This window comes from Solanum verrucosum, unplaced genomic scaffold, assembly GCF_900185275.1.
Source record: "Solanum verrucosum unplaced genomic scaffold, falcon-dt-bn FXZP01000247.1, whole genome shotgun sequence".
NCBI lineage: Eukaryota > Viridiplantae > Streptophyta > Magnoliopsida > Solanales > Solanaceae > Solanum > Solanum verrucosum.
The window spans coordinates 3469-17368 of NW_026020125.1; the positions used below are offsets into that span (position 1 = coordinate 3469).

A 13900-nucleotide genomic window follows, 5' to 3' on the forward strand; every position below is an offset into this window, starting at 1 on the left:
TAGTTGCATCTTTGTAAGAACTCTCATAAGTTAACAACTTTCTATCTAGAAATCCAAATTTTGAGTTATACTACCATACAATTTTTGGTATCATGCATCTAACGGAAATGCCTTGGCAGGTGAAGAGTCCCTAGACAATCATGCTTCACGGCCCCTGTGTACTATTTCTTGGATGGCCAGAATTATGCAGAAGACCGATCCAAGTCCGACACACAAACTCTGAAGTTCTAACAACAACCAACTATCGAAACAAATGTGTCTGCTCGCAGAGACATCGGCTGGAGCTAACATCCTTACAACTCTTGTGGTAGAGCATCTTCTGTACATAGTATATCAGATAGCACTATGAGGCCTAATTACTTCTTCGTTGACTTCAGTTATCCATGCATCGTCACATTTGTACCATTGGTTTTTCAAATGCAAATACGTCACATAGTGACCAGATTCTAACATTCTTGAATGTGTGACCACTGCAGAAATTTCATATTGTGTAGAAACATTTGATTCATCACCGTCAAACGAAAAGATTCTGTTCCCGTATCTTTTCCTTACAATTGAAGATGATAAATATGGCTTCATATCCAAAGGAAAAAGAAATTGCACATGGCGATCGATCTTTTTGGATATTTTTCTGGTGGGAGAATGTTCAAACCATTTTATATGAAAGCAGAGCACAAGTGGGAGCTTTTTGATGGACATTTGTTTCAACGCGTCTTGCTATTCTTGATAATTTTCACAGTACAATTTCTGATCGGATCCCAATTTTTCTGGTCTTATGAAGAGGTCCAAGCAACCTACAAGAGATTCATTTGGCTTACTGGACTTGCTAGCAAAATCCTTTTGGCTGGAGTTGCATGCACTCAAGTCAAGAGAAATGTCCATACAAGGATCATGAGTAGTTGACGTGAAACCGCATGATGCACTGGTGACATCAAATCTCAAGAGCCCATAGAAAGCCCTATGAGCAATACACTAATAATCTCCATTACCTGTATAAGAAATGTTTCTTATGTTATAAGAGACAATGTAGAAGAGGAAGCCACAAAACTCTCAAGTTCTCAAGGTCTTAATACACAAATAACCCATTTCTCATCAATGAAATTGAACCTAAATAGAAGTACAGGTAGAAATTTTGAAATCGGAAATCGAGCATATACATGACAAGATTTGTACTATATCTACTCACTGTATTGCATTTCAAACAGAAAGAGATGAACCATATGCATTTTCATAGGAACAGACCCTAGACCATGTCCTACATATAGACAAGAAGTATAAGAACCATTCTCATCAAAATATACCTTTGATTTCCAAACTTGCTTTCCCCTCTTTGTCATGGATCCTATCCAGCATTTAAATGAAGAAATCATGAGCATTTTGTTGCATGTAGGTAGCATGATTTTCCGAATGTTGCCACTAACTGCAAACATAAATTGTTCAATCAGAAAGAATCACTATATAGGTCTTCAACATGTCAAGTCTCTAACCAATGTGAAGAATTTCCATGTATAAACATCTGATCTAAGCCGACAAATGATGATATCTTACTACATCATAGAGATTTTAATTTTGCCATTATAAGATAATTGTAAACTTGCATATAGCCCCGTTATAGAGGAAATGCATCAAATATTAGTTTCACAATTACACTTATAATTAATAAGACAAATCTAATATATTAGCTATAAAGCAAGGTTGTGAATTTATGGGGATTAAACATCTTTTACATTTTAGCAGATCCTGTTATTACCAAGATCAAGTAGCAATAATTTAAATGGCAAAGACAGATAGAAAGCGATTCGAGTTTAATGATAGGAGATAAATCCAACTAACAATCACAAACCTATAAAGAAACTAAGCTGGACTTAAGGAGTATTAATAATAGGAGATACATATAGAAAACGATCCGAGTTCAATGATAGGAGATAAATCCAACTAACAGTCACAAACCTGTAAAGAAACTAAGCTGGACTTAAGGGGTTTGATCACAAGAAAATATAGCTGAAAACCTGAGATCAATGTCACAAGGTAGACACAATCGATTCGAGGAAATCTTTCTGCAAATTTTTTGGTTATGTCCCCCCACAACCCCTATCCGCCTCAAGGTCCCAACCCTGCCCGCCTCGAGGTCCCCTCCCCACCTCGAGGTGTCGTGCCCTAAGGCCCCCTACCCCCCTCGAGGTTTTGCGTTTACTTTTTTGGTTTGTTTTCCTTAAGCAATCAATTTATAAAATTTAAATATAAAAGTTATATATGCTGGATACACAGTTCATATGGTAAGGAGATACAATTACATCCCAAGATATATTGTGTTCAGCACAGACCAAATTTACATTCTTATTGCTGAGAGTTTATTTTTGTAAAGATATAATACTTGGCCTAACTCAACCTCAAAAGCTAGCTCATGAGGGGAGGATTGACCAAGTTCAAATAAACAGACCACCAATCCATTCCCCTACCGATGAGGGACTCTAACCCACTCTAACGTTTTACAATAATAGTTCACCAGAGACTAGCCTTGCTTTCTCTCTCTTTCCTCACCTATTTGCTTCATTCTTTTCATGTTTACTCCTACGGAGAGTGCAGGACCTGCTGAAAACTATAAAACTGTTGTGTTTCCACATCACCTATTATATGTCATATGAGAAGTCAATCTTTATGTATTAATATTAATCTTTTTCTTTAGAGGATTGAAAAAGAAGAAGTCATTCATCAGTACTTGACCAAGACGGTATCAAAATTATGTAGATAAATATATTAAGATGTGGCTCGACGAGAGTACTTAAATCGAGAAACATTCATTTTGATTCTCTTATCAAATTGAATACTTCTGATTTAACTATTGTGGTCTTGCCACATCTTAATATCAACAGAAGTTTGACACCATCTTAAATAGTTAAATCAGAAGTAGATATATTAACTATTGAGACGAATGAGAGAAATATATTCAATTCATGTTGATATTATGACATTCTTATTCATATCAGAATCTGGATACTGGTATAATTCAAGCCATGGCATATATAGTGGTCTCTCCTCTCCCTCCATACTGTATTTAGTGAAACATAGTATCTGCCGTAACTATTAATGCTTGCACTTCTATTGTAAATTCTCAACATTATCCAGCAGAAACCATCATACAAGTATCTACATATTCTATAACTCCTTCATTTTCCTTATCAAAATTCTTAACTCTCACCTATGAGATACCACACAACCATATAATTCTCTTATTCTCACAAAAAATCAACTAATGACAGAATAAAATAAAAATGGAAATACAATGAAGCTACGAGCCATTTATAATTTAAGGAACCACTTTCCATTTAAAATAAATGCACAATTATAACAGAGACTCAATGTTTCAATGTGTAGTCCAACCAAGGTAAGGTGGGGGAACTTCACTTACCTTTGGGCAAACATGCTTCACAAATGACGGTCGCACAGGAAGGCCAAAATCTTTTATTTGAGATGGTTGGAGGCCAACTTTCAGTGCTCGTCTTGCAACTTCTTCCGATGGATAGTAGCACCTTGTAACAAGTTTATGAAACCTGAAAGTGGGGGGGAAATCAGTACTAGTGTTCAGATTACACATTTGGTGAATACGTGCAAAATGTACAATGTCTGATGACGAGGGCATAAATCAATTAATATGTGTGTCAAATATACCATGTTGGATGACAAGTACATAAATCTGTTACAACAGTAGTAAATATAAATCTTCTTTAAGAGCCCCTTGGACCTCAAGAGACGTAGAGACACATGTTGCATTAGAGGATGTACACTAATAATGATATCCGGCTGGTATTTCATTATATCTTTAGCAACCTTCTTGCACACAGTATGAGAGAAGAACTCTAAGGTATATGACAGAAGCAACAATAATGAGCAAATGTCAAGTTAGTCAACTGTAAGCTGGGTGTATGAGTGAGAATATAGAGGTTCAAAAAGTCTAGCTCTATAGAGAAAACCACAAGACTATTTTTTTTTTAGCCAAAATGGTTAAAATGCTGTGAGATCCTAAGGTCAAAATGATGACAAAATATTCAAAGTAACATGCACGATAACAAAGAAAGTGGGGAAATTGATAATAAATTAACAATGTCTGATCAGTATGAGATGTATCAATAGTGTAATTTGATTTGTGTTGTTATGTGACACTTTTATTTTGACCACAACAATTAGAAAAGGTCTTACAGAACCCAACAATCAAGAGAAATTCATTGTCGCTCGATAGTGATTCAAGACACACAATTCTATTGTAAACATACTCATAATCATATTTGAAATTAGACCACGCCAAGTGGTTTGTTATTGACACGAATAACGATATGTAGCTCCAAGTCTATAAAATATTTGCTAGAGTAAAACATGAACATGGATTTCAATATTCAAAGATTAGTAACCGCATACACATTGAGCCTCTAATGAATTCAAGAAAAAGACATTCAAGAAGGTACATAACACTCGCCCAATCCCCCGCACCCGAGGCACTATTGTGTATCGAGACCCCTCCACCCCCTTCTCACCCCGAGGCACCATCGTGCACTGAGCCCCCATCGCCCCAAGGCACCGACATGCACCAAGGCCCTCCCGCCCCGAGGCACCGTCATGCACCGAGGCCCCCCACCGTTATGCCCTGAGCTCCCCACCTCGAGACACCGTCGTCCCCCGAGGCCCCCCACCACCCAGCCTCGAGGCACCATCGTGGCTTGAGTCCCCCCAACCCCACCTTGAGGCACCGTTGTGCCTTGAGGTCCCCCCCCACCCCTGCCCGCCTCGAGGCCTCGTGCCCCAAGGCCCTCCCGCCCGCCTTAAAGAAAAACAAAGTTAGAAAAATGTACTTAACAAAAAGAATTGAGAAGAAAAACTGAGTTGGGTAAAGTAATTATCAAATATTGTGATTCTTACCTTAATGCAAGTTGTCTCTCCAACCTTTTTACAATGAAGGGGAATGAAAAGGAAGGAACCAAGGGTCTCATTTTATCCCATCAATCTTGATCCTCTCTGCATGTACATGATTCTGAGTAAATAAATCACTATGGAAACACTAAAGGACACAAGTTATGCTGAAGTTTCACAAATTAATCAAGAAAAGGGAGATGAGAAAAGGAACACTTGTACTGGACAATAGCAAGGAATGGGCAAAAGACATGCTTAAGACATTCACATTTAAAATGACCAATCTGGGAAATTTGGAAGAATTTTAATTCATGTTGAGCAATTAAACTCAAAATCATGTTTTCAGTTCTAATGATGACTAATCAAAAGTCAACTGATCAATGGATTAAAATAAAGACAACCACCCCTCTACTTAGTTTCTTTCTGATTTAAGAACCAAACAATAATATAGCTGATACAAGTGACATATTAATGATAAGAAAATGTCATGAATGAATTTACTACTACTTAAGGAAAATAAGATTCCTTATAATAACTAATTACTAAACTAGTACTACAATCGTAAAAGTACATATTTGCCTCTTAGTTTGCAATCTAAAGTATAAATGAGAAAAATGTTCTGGGGGATAGCAGGACAATCAAATGAAGAATGACGGGTTTGCATATACAAAACAAGAAGAACGCAGTCATAAGAACTATTAAGAAGTAACTAAATGATTCAAACTACATATGCATCATAATTTGTATAGAGGAGCCTGACTACCTATTAGAGATTTGAGTAAATGCCCGAAGTCAGAAACTTTTAAGTTCCCTTGGAAATCAAGAAACAAATTTTCAAGCTGGGGAACAAGGAACAATAGTTAAAAGATTAAGATAGAGAATCTTCACAACTGATTTTCCAATCAGTAATCGCAAACCTTCAGATCTCGGTGGTAAACACCCTGGCTGTGACAATGTGTTGTTGAAAGTTTTTTGGGGAGGAGAGGTTTAGGCTATGTTTCAAGCTATAATCTTGAAGCAAAGCAAAATGTTGTGTTTCATGCTAAATGATCCATAAGGGTTTCGTTTGAAGGGGTCTTATTATGGACCTTAAGAGGATATATCTCAACAATAAGTTCCTAAATCATCATACTCAAAAGCAACTACTAGATAATGGAAATATATTAATAACCTCAGAAAACATTTGGCTGTCGAACCTGTAATTTCAAGCTTCAAGTAATTTAAAACAGCCGACTCCATTTGCAACACCCGCATAATACGTAAGTTTTAGTGTCACTGCAAAGTTTAACCACTGCGGGTCCTGTGAATCAGGATCATATACCTCCTCCTTGAAGTAAGTGTTGTCTGTTATGTAGCAAACTCTTCGACTTGAGGTGCACAGATCTCCTCATATTTTTCTGCAATAAAGCATTTCCCATATTAATATCTTAGAGCATTTTCTTTCAGATATTCTTGAGATATTTGAGGAAACAAGAATATAAAAAGCACTCAAGGAAAAATTTGTAAAGATTATGGCGAAAACTTACGCAGTAGAGGGTCAGGAGGTAGTTTCTTACGATGCGATCATCACGCAAGATACTCCAAGCAACTGTAGTTGTTGTCTGTCCATCAAATTGCCCGAAAGATATTGATCAGTAGTTAATTGTCAAATGCAGTGTGTCTGGGACAAGCCTGTACACTCCTTGGCAACCTATACCACCGAATGAGTTCTGTATCAAACTGACCAATTTCAGAGCTCATCCACATTAATTATTTCTTAAGTTGGGCACACTGACATTTCATCAGGGACACAACTTTATAGAAGAAAGATATTAGAAGTTTACCTCAACAAGCTAGTTAATTAAGATAACACGCATGCCAGGATTGATGTCTTGCTGTACTTTCGTCATGAAATATATGGAAGGCCTTTTCTTTGCCTAGTACAATGAACAAAGTTGACATTAAAACATATTCGACAACTGGCAGCAAATGTTAGTAAAACTGCAATTTAGTTAAAGTTAGCAGCATCATCCAATTCAAAGAGCCAAAGAGCTTAAAAGAGATAAGAGGGTAAACATTTTTATACCTTAGAGGCTCTCAAGTGGTTGTGTATGTCATAGGTCATTGTAGCACATAACTGTGGGTCAACAAGATTGTTATCAATGTTGACAATTTTAGCCTATGATTCCAAGTCCATAAGTGCATCTCCCTTGCATATATTTGCTGTAGGAACACTACTCTCTGCTGAATAAATCAAAACCTGCTTCTTTGACATGTTCTGAGATCTAGAGGGTGCTTCACACCTTCTTCTCGATGGAATCAACTGCAGTCGATTCATGGTCATCTACGTATTCGACCTCTAGACTTCTCACTATGTCAAAAGTTGACATAGATTCATCCATGATCCATCTGAGTTAGATGGAGAAATGTCCATGCTGCAAGTGGCAGAAAGAGGAATGGCAGTGATCTTAGGAACAATAGTTTGAATAGAAACAGGTTTGTTGTTTGGTCTGATAGAGGAGGATGCTGGCAGAACAGCAGTCCCTGAGGAAACTGCATTACTGTTGCAAGTTTAGAAATGTTCTTTCTTAATGCCAAAAATGATTCCAAGTTAGTCACAATTTCAGATACAAGAAACAATCTTTTTTTCAATTTACTGTTACATAGAACATAGTCAATATCTTTTTTCTCTCCTCTCTCAATATCTCAGAATCATAATCTCAATACAGCCTACAGAAACCATTAAACAAAAACAATTCCAAAGTTTCCAAAGCTTCCAAAGCAAGACAACATGACAATAAATTCATAACAGTTTCATCATCTAACACTACTAAGAAAAAAGTCAGATACTTCCACGCAATAAAAAGTCTTTCATCGAATTCACAACACATAAATTCAAATTTATTTATAACGAGAAAGTGCATATACATTAAGGCAATTCATGAATGCTACCACTACTTACATACAATGTAACATCTTTCACTTTGTTATACACTCTCATTGCAAAACAACTTATAAAATATAACATTAGAACTTTCTTCAAATGTTCAAAATGCAAAGAAAACAAATAAACAAAAAACAGGAATTGGGGGAAGATGTTTCAAATTTTCCATTCATAATACTTTTTAACCATTAAAAGAATACTTAGACATAATCACAAACAGTGAAGAATTCAACTTCCAAATATCATAATCTCGACCAAAAAAAAAGGAAAAAACCACGCAAATCCCCTCATATCAAACCCTCAAATCACTCCACTTTTTTCTCTCAAATTTAATTTTTACTCAGTATCTTCAATCACTTTACTTATTTAATCCAAGAAGAAAAAAACCCAAAAAAAATCACAAAACTGACCTACATTTCCCTTGCATTCACAAATTTATACAAGAAACCCCATCACCAACATAGAGAAAATGAATCATCGAACCAGTAATTAAAAAAATACGCAAAAAAAAGAAGATAAAACCCAATACTCCAATTATTTTCCTATAGTAAAAAAAAGTACACATAATAAACAGAGACCAAAAATAGAGAAACACTCACAAGTTTGGAGGAATGAGAAATCGAGTATACGAGCAGAGACAGTTGTATAATTCGAGATATTAGAAAGTTCCCGGCGTTTCTTGGCCACTCCAACATTCAATTTTCCGGCCTGATTATTCTCCAACCCAAATGAATTCACAGCTATTGCTTGTCTGCACTCGAAACGATCAAAAATTTTGAACCCTTATCAAGACAACGAAGAAGAAGAAAAAGAGGAAGAAGAAGAAAAAGCCGTTGCTTGAAAAAGACGTTAGGAGCGGACAAGGAAAAAAAATATTCACAAGACGTTTTTCAAACTTGAAATAGATGGAATACTATATTACTATGTTCATGTGTCCTATGTTCAAATCTTCACTTCCTAATTTTTTTTATAAATAGTTGATTTTACATTCTTTTTGAGATTTTGAGATTTTATTTCTCTTAAAATAATTTTTAAAAATGAAATTGTATGTTTCTCCATCATCTATATTTTTATTTTTCACTTCTCACATTATTTTATTGATGTTTTTGTCTCCTTTGTTGATTATATACTATCTTTCTTATTGGATGTTATGTTTTATACACTGTTTTCCTCTCCTTTTACTTGGATTTGATGTACTTGAGCTGAGGGTCTTTCGGAAGCAACCTCTCTACCTCCACGAGGTAGTGGCAAGGTCTGCGTACACTCTACCCTCCCCACACCCCACCTAGTGGGATTTCACTGGGTATGTTGTTGTTGTTGTTGTTGTTGGAGTTAATTTCCATCAATTGCATATTAAAATTACTTTTGTTTCATAAAATGCCAGTTGAGAGAGAAAAAAGTCTTTGACGTGTTACATATTTTTTTGAGAAAAAATAGAAGTAGTTGAATGGTATTTTTATTCTAAAAGAAACACAAGTAATTTTTATAGCTAATTCTTAAAAAATGAGTGAGCATCCACACAAATAACTCTTTAATTGAAAAACAAAACTTATTTTCTCAAATAGGTGTAATTCTCCCTTAGTCTCAACATATATGATATACTTTAATGTCATATTTTATACGGATTAAAAAAATATTTAATTATTAACCTCAATGAAATGATGCATAGTCAAAAAAATATCTAAGATTTGTTTTAGACTATAAATTTCAAAACCATTCTTTTTTTAAGAAAAAAAAAATTATGTGTATTTGAGAAGAAAAAATGATAATTTCCTATTTATGTGTATTTATTAATTAAAGTGATTTTAAACGAAAGGAAACAAGAACTAAATTCTTTAATAGGAATAGAGCATTTTTATGAAGAAAAAGTGCATCTTGACCTATTAAGTAATAATGACATTTTTGAGTCAAATCATTGGCAGAATGAGCATTTTTGGACCAGATTATTAATAGTAGACATTTTTTTAAACATTTTTCCATAAGAAAAATTACATGATATATTGTTTATACAGAGAGAGAGATGGTTAGATAGATTGATTTTGAATTCATAAATTACAAGACTCGAGATCGACTTAGTGGTAATAGAATCTCAAAATTCACCTTCACTGAGCTGGAGGACTTTTTTTTTCTCCTCCCTTTTTTCGTTTGTCAAGAATGTTTGAAACAAATCCAGATGATTCAAAGTGCACTATTAACCAAATGAACAGATAGAAAATAGATACAAAAAAGGGAGTGAAAGATGACAAAGTGGCAGGTTTAAGGGGTGGACAAAAATTGAGTTGATGCATGTCAGGGACAATCTTATATACATGTTTAAGGGGTGGGCAAAAATTTAAATTTAAGCAGGTGGTACAAAGCTTCTCTGTCTGAGCAGTTCATGCATGTCATGGACAATCTTAAATACAACATCAGGCTTTGCTAGCCTTAAAGCATTTAGAGACATCACTTTGAGTTCATCTTGTCTCGGACCAAACAACTCACCAACTATTATGGCCATCTCTTTAGATGATTTTGAGAATTTCCTGCATCCGTTCTCGATAACATGTGGCACATTTCCAGCTTCCTGCAATGACCATAAGATTAAAAAAAATATAGTGAATACTGAAGTACCTGACCAGCAATGTTGCCATTTAAAATTATAGTCAATCCTCGAATCATGGGTTCTGCAATAGTCCCTGGACCAGCCTATAGAAAACCAAAATAATCGGACTAGTTCACTTGTTTCCTTCCGTTCCTTTGACGTGAGGCATATATCATCTTCCCTCTTCACAATTTGTTTACGGAAGTAGACAGGTGGAAGAAGCTTGATGACATCAATAAGAGAGCTTACCTTGGTAATAATGCAATCACAAATGCCCATGCATTCCTCCATTTTAGTGACAAATCACTCAACCTACAATGTAGGTAATACATAAGAAACCCCGAGAACTCACAAGAAGTTCAACCATATTAAACCTTTATCAAAGTGCACAATATGTGGCATAAGTGTTAATGTTAACCGAACACACACACACAAACACCCATACACAGAACCAGCAATACTCAAAAACAAAACAATTTTTTACTCCAAGAAGTTTAGGGGTGAAGGTGGATTTTTTTACTACTTAAATGATAGTTGAAAAGGGGTTGATTGAATGGTCAATGGAGAGCTTCATAAAGAATATTCAACAACCTCATACACCTTTTAGATAATACGATAAAAGTCTAGTAGAAAACCTTCTAGAAAGTAAAGTTTCAAGTGAGACATACCTGGACAGGAATTTTCCAGTCTACTGAATTCAATCTATCGCCAAGCTTCTTGTTCCGCCCACATATTACAAGGACCTGGCCTATTGGCTCCCCAAGCCTTTCATTATATAGTGCATCTGCAAGTGCTCGAGCTGTAGCCTCTATTGGCCCCATTTCTTCCCCACCACCCATTAGCAGTACGACAGGTAGATGCCCCTCAATTTCAAGTTCCTTCCTCAATTCAACCTAGCATTTCATAACAAAACAATCAAGAAACTTTAATCATATTGTCATTGACAACCATGCAGAAATAATAACTGTTTCTACAAATCTAAAGTTGATTCAATCAAAATTCTCGATTGAATCTCTATAAATGGTGGAGAAATTAAAAGATATAGCATATTTACTGAGCATTAGATAGCATCTCTTTTCTACCTCATTACTAGATGTATTAATAAATCAGGAGTCCTAATGATTTTAGTTTCTCCACCTTTATCATCAAAACTTCACTTGCTCCAGTCCGATCTAACTAAGATAATTCATAATCCCGACACAATCACAAGTAGTAATAAATAGAGATAAGAGTTATGTGTGGTTTAAATAGAATGCCCGTAGTTCTTTGACATAAAAAAGAAAGTGGGTAAACATGAATTAAAATCATCTATTGTACTTGAGTTTGACATGATCCTGGACATGGGGAATTGGAACTATCTGACAAGAATTGTTGCACAGTTATTGATAATGACCATCATGAGGTACGTTTGGCGTTTACTTTTTCAATTTATATAATTTAAATATAAAAGTTATAGATGTTGGAAACACAGTTCATATGTAAGGAGATACTATTACTTCCCAAGGTATTTGTGTTCATAGACCAAATTTACATTCTTATTGCTGAGAGTTTATTTTTGTAAAGATATGGTACTTAGCCTAATTCAACCTCAAAAGCTAGCTCATGAGGGGAGGATTGATCAAGTCCAAATAAACAAACCACCAATCCATTCCCCTACCGATGAGGGACTCTAACGTTTTTCAATAATAGGTCACCAGAGACTAGCCTTGCTTTCTCTCTCTTTCTTCACCTATTTGCTTCCTTCTTTTCATGTTGACTCCTACGGAGAGTGCAGGACCTGCTGAAAACTATGAAATTGTTGTGTTTCCACAGCACCTATTATATGTCATATAAGAAGCCAATCTTTATGTATTACTATTTTTTTTTCTTTCGGGATTGAAAAAGAAGAAGTCATTCATCAGTACTTGATCAATACGGTATCAAAATTATGTAGATAAATATATTAAGATGTGGCTCGACCAGAGTACTTTAATCGAGAAGCTATCATTTTGATTCTCTTATCAAACTGAATACTTCTGATTTAACTACTGTGGTCTTGCCACATCTTAATATCAACATAAGTTTGACACCGTCTTAAATAGTTAAATCAGAAGTACTTATATTAACTATTGAGCGGAATGAGAGAAATATATTCATTTCATGTTGATATTATGACATTCTTATTCATATAAGAATCTGGATACTGGTATAATTCAAGCCTGGCATATATAGTGGTCTCTCCTCTCCCTCCATACTGTATTTAGTGAAACATAGTATATACCGTAACTATTAATGCTTGCACTTCTATTCTCAATTCTCAGCATTATCCAGAAACCAACACACAAATATATACATATTCTATAATTCCTTCATTTTCCTTATCAAAATTCTTAACTCTCGCCTATGAGAAACTACACAACCATAAATTCCTCGTATTATCACAAAAAAATCAACTAATGGTAGAATAAAAAAAATGGAAATACAATGAAGCTACGACCCATTTATAATTTAAGGAACTACTATCCATTTTTAAAAAATGCACAATTATAACGGAGACTCAATGTTCCAACCAGGGTAAGGTGGGGGAACTTCACTAACCTTTGGGAAAACAGGCTTCACAAATGACGGTCGCATAGGAAGGCCAAAAACTTTTATTTGAGATGGTTGGAGGCCAGCTTTCAGTGCTTCTCTTGCAACCTCTTTCGATCGACAGTAGCACCTTGTAACAGGTTTATGAAACCTGAAAGTGGGGGGGGGATCAGTACTAGTGTCCAAATTACACATTTGGTGAATACGTGAAAAATGTACAGTATCAGATGACAAGGGAATAAATCAATTAATATGTGTGTTAAATATACCATGTTGGATGACAAGTACATAAATCCATTACATGTTGCATTAGAGGATGTACACTAATAATGATATCCGACTGGTATTTCATTAAACCTTTAGCAACCTTCCTACACAGAGTATGAGAGAAGAACTCTAAGGTATATGACAAAAGCAACAACAATTAGCAAATGCCATGTTAGTCAACTGTAAGCTGGGTGTATGAGTGAATATAGAGGTTCAAGAATTCTAGCTCCATAGAGAGAAAGCCAAAAGACTAATATTTTTTTTAGCCAAAATGGTTTAAATGCCATGAGATCCTAAGGTCAAAAGGATGACAAAATATTCAAAGTAACATGCACGATAACAGACAAAGTGGGGAAATTGATAATAAATTTAAAATGTATGGTAAATATGAGATGTATCAATAGTGTAATTTGATTTTTGTTATGAGACACATTTATTTTGACCACAACAATTAGAGAAGGTCTTACAAAACCCAACAATCAAGGGAATTCACTGTCGCTCGATAGTGATTCAAGACAAACAATTCTATTGTAAACATACTCATAATCATATTTGAAATAGGACCACACCAAGTGGTTTGTTTATTGCCACAAATCACGATTTGTAGCTCTTTGTAAAAACTCTTACACGTTAACAATTTTCTATCTCGAAATCCTAAT

General features: G+C 35.2%; 3 pseudogenes; all 3 read right to left on the bottom strand.

Moving 5' to 3' along the window:
• Positions 1-227: 227 nt before the first annotated feature.
• On the bottom strand, positions 228-2563 carry LOC125825826 (ubiquitin C-terminal hydrolase 22-like; annotated as a pseudogene).
• Positions 2564-3118: 555 nt separating this feature from the next.
• Positions 3119-9438, bottom strand: LOC125825829 (cyclin-A1-1-like; annotated as a pseudogene).
• A 725-nt stretch (positions 9439-10163) lies between these two features.
• Positions 10164-13785, bottom strand: LOC125825830 (probable monogalactosyldiacylglycerol synthase, chloroplastic; annotated as a pseudogene).
• Between the last annotated feature and the right edge of the window lie 115 nt (positions 13786-13900).